Source organism: Carcharhinus amblyrhynchos, chromosome 34 (genome assembly GCF_965287045.1).
Source record: "Carcharhinus amblyrhynchos chromosome 34, sCarAmb.v2.hapA, whole genome shotgun sequence".
NCBI lineage: Eukaryota > Metazoa > Chordata > Chondrichthyes > Carcharhiniformes > Carcharhinidae > Carcharhinus > Carcharhinus amblyrhynchos.
This window is the reverse complement of record NC_137357.1, coordinates 12,448,692-12,452,949: the sequence shown is the minus strand read 5'-3', so window position 1 is coordinate 12,452,949 and position 4,258 is coordinate 12,448,692.

The window sequence follows — 4,258 nt, the reverse complement described above, 5'->3', positions numbered from 1 at the left end:
CTGATCACTTAACGTAGAGGCAGGACGAGGCCTGTGTGTTGCCTGAATCCTCATCCTGGATTTTCAGGGTACATAGACCATTTTCAAAGAATCATTTTCTCTAAAACTGGTTGTAAAGGGTTGTTTTTCAAACTTGGAAGCCTGTGACTTGCATGTGCGTGATGTGGAGATGCCAGGGTTGGACTAGGGTAAACACAGTAAGAATTGTTACAACACCAGGTTAAAGTCCAATTGGGATATTTGTAGCAAATCCCACTAGCCTGGATGAGAATATAGGAGGCATGGTTAGTAAGTTTGTAGATGACACCAAGTTTGGTGGCGGAGTGGACAGTGAAGAAAGTTTATCTCCGATTGCAACGGGATCTTGATCAATTGGGCCAGTGCACTGACAAATGGCAGATGGAGTTTAATTTAGACAAATGCGAGGTGATGCATTTTGTAGACTTAATGAGTGAATGGTCGGGCGTTGGGGAGAGTTACAAAGCAAAAAGATCGAGGGGTACATGTTTATAGCTCTTTGAAAGTGGAGTCAGAGGTGGACAGAGTGGTCAAGAAGGCATGCTTGGTTTTATCGGTTGAATTTGTACAAGACATTGGTAAGGCCACACTTGGAATACTGTGTGCAGTTCTGGTCAGCCTATCACAGAAAGGATATTAAACTAGAAAGAGTGCAGAAAAGATTTACTCGGATGCTACAAGAACTTGATGGTTTGAGTTGTAAGGAGAGGCTGGATAGTTTCTCCTGGAGCATAGGAGGTTGAGGGGTGATCTTACAGAGGTCTATAAAATAATGAGGGCACAGATAAGGGAGGTAGTCAATATCTTTTCTCAAAGACAGGGAAATCCAAAACTAGAGGGCATAGGTTTAAGGTGAGAGGGGAGAAATACAAAAGTGTCCAGAGGGGCAATTGTTTCACACACAGGGTGGTGAGTGTCTGGAACAAGCTGCCAGAGGTAGTAGTAGAGGTGGGTACAATTTTTAGAAGCATTTAGTTAGTTACATGGGTATCAAGGGATATAGGCCAAATACAGGCAATTGGGATTAGTTTCGGAGTTTAAAAAAAGGGCGGCGTGGACGAGTTGGACCAAAGGACCTGTTTCCATGCTGTAAACCTCCTGACTCGATGTTAATGTTCTCATCATAATTCCAAAGAAGATTTGCCTCTGCTTTGTGCCTTTCACAATCACACAACATTCCTAACTGCGACCACCTGGAATCCAATCACTGTTGTTAATGTCAGAAACAAGGCACCTGATTGCACACAGCAAGATCCCACAAACACTGTTTCACATCTTATCCAAAACATGGCACTACCAGCACTGCAGTGATTCTGAGACTTTCTGCAGGATTCCCAGATTATCACCTGCTCCTGCAGACCACGGATGGCTGGCCCGGTTCAGTTTTTTTTTGTTGAAATTCAGGGTCACCAGCTCAGCCTCTAATCAAGGTTAACTGTGGAAATTTCAGCGTGCTTCATATGCCCCACTCTTCAGCCACACAAGGCTCTCTACCTCCAAGGCAAGGCAGTGGAAGTGAACATTCTTTGAACTACTTGAGGATAGAATTTAAAAGCTATTCGTGCATCTCCTAAATCCTTGACTAAACTGCAGTCCTCTGCACATTGTCATTGGAAGCCATCACTACACTGGGAGCCCAGTTGATGGCAGGCTATTCGACTAATTGGTGCATCACAGCTCAGAGCAAAGCACCAGCAGGTGTCAGTCACTGGATTTTGTTTTATTTATTCACAGGATGTGGGCTGGAACAGCATTTATGGCCCATCTCTAAATGCCCTCCATTTCAGAGTGTTTGAGAGTCAACAACATTGTTGTAGGTCTCGGTCACGTGTGGACCACACCGTAAGGACAACAGATTTCCTTCCCTCAATGACATTAGTGCAACAGATAGGTTTTTAACAACAATCAACCACAGCCATCATTAGCCTTTTAATTTCAGATATTTTTATTGAATTGAAATTTCTACTGTTTTGGGATTCGAACTTGGGTCTCTGGAGCATTACCGTGGATCTCTGGTTCAGTGGTGATACCGCTATGCCACCAGTTCCCAATGTTGCCAACAGAAACAGTGGCCGTAATAGATTGCATGATACATGTCAGATCTGGAATGTATTAAAAGTTAGGTAAGTATCGGAAACAGGAGAGTTCTCAGGGATGCACTGTGACAATGATGGCATGATTAGCTTCCATATGTGCTGTGAAATTCTATGGTTCCCATGTGGAAATTGGATGTCATCACAGGACTATTGTTTCTGATGAAATCCATTACTTCCCCATCTACTGAATTGGGAAAAAATTCTTATCTCTACCCTAAACTATCTTTCTCCTGCCACAATATCTATTGAGATATATTTGTAACACCTTAATTTCTGACCAATCATTATTTCACAATAAACAGAGCTAATTTTAGATATTGCAGTTATGCTTCAAATGGAATAAACAAAGTGATTGTCAAAACATCTGGATCTAAAGAAACATCAACATTGTTGGGAGATTTTGACTTTACATGATCAGATTGGTGGCACAGTGGTTAGCACTGCTGTATCACAGCACCAGGGACCTGGGTTCAATTCCCAGATTGGGTTATTGTCTATGTAGAGTTTGCATGTTCTCCCCATGTCTGCATGGGTTACCTCCAGGTGTTCTGGTTTCCTCACATGTTGTGAAAGACACGCTGGTTAGGAGCATTGGCTATGCTAAATTCCCCCTCAGCGTACACAAGTGGGTGGCAGAGTATGGTGAGGTGGGGATTTTCACACGAACCTCATTGCAGTGTTAATGCAAGTTGACTTTGGGTGGGATTGTTGTTGGTGCATGGTCAATGGGCTGAATGCCACCTCCTGCACTGGAGGAATTTTATACTTGTGATAATAAATAAATATTGTTGATCGTGATGAAATACTTGTCAATTGATGGGGAGCCAAAAGAGATCACAGCGCCTGTGCTGAGATGTGAAAACAGAGACCATTGCATTGATTCACTCCTGCCTGCCGAGGGGAAAAGGGAATGGAAAATACATTGTTCTTTGTGAGGGAATGTGGGCTGAGCAGGCCTGGCCTTAGCGTGAGAGATTTACCTGCAGGATGTGGCTCTCTCTCTGGGTGAGGGATTCGCACACCTGCTGAAGGAACAGTGTTTCCAAAAGCTTGTGGGTTTACTATCAAATCAACTGGTTGGACTTTAACCTGGTGTTGTGAGACTTCTTACGACGAGGGATTTACTTGCAGGATGTGTCCCCCCCCCCCCCCGCCCACTCTCTGGGTGAGGGATTTACGATGTGGATGTGCCAGCGTTGGACTGGGGTAAACACAGTAAAAAGTCTGACAACACCAGGTTTTAGTCCAACCGATTTATTTGATAGTAAACTCACAAGCTTTCGAGGGGACTCCCTCTTCGTCAGGTGAAAGGAGAGTTCTGGCCTCGGACAGAGCATATAAAGCACAGTAGAGATTACTGATTAGAATGCGAACCTTTACACCTAACCTGGTTTCCTCACACGTTGTGAAAGATGCGCTGGTTAGGTGCATTTCATGTTGCACTATCTGTAACCCCCGTGACTTGCCTGGGTTTGCAAAACCTCACTCACTGTGCTGTCTGGAGACAATACACATCTCCTTAACCTGTGCTCAGCGCTCCTTCCACACACATTGTCAGCCACTTTAGGACTTGAACAGCAGGTTAGGTGTAAAGATTTGCATTCGAATCAGTAATCTCTAAACTGTGCTTTGTATGCTCTGCCCGAGGCCAGAGCTCTCCATTCACCTGAGGAAGACGGAGTCCCCTTGAAAGCTTGTGAGTTTACTATCAAATAAATGGGTTGGACTAAAACCTGGTGTTGTCAGACTTTTTACTGAGGGATTTACCTGCAGGATGTGCCCCTCTGCGTGGTCACTCCTTTGCCCCACTCCATGCTGATGTGACGGAGGCTGCTGCCGTTCCCAGGAGCCAATTCCACCTCCCCCCACCCCGTGCCAGCATCAGCTGGAGGTGGCTGTCAGAGTGGGATCACTGTTGAAGGCGAGTGGATGTAATGTGGTCTTTCAGTCACACGCTCACCTGTTTGTGTGTACGTGAGACACTTCCTCCGGGGCTGTGGCCGGTGACAGACGTGCGAGTTAAAGGGTTGAAACAGCGGCAATGCCGCTTCCCGCTGCCGGGGCCAGGGATTTACAGGTGCGCACCGTCAACGGCTGCTCCGTCCACGTGAGCCGGGCTCGAGCTGCCTCGCATTCAAACGACA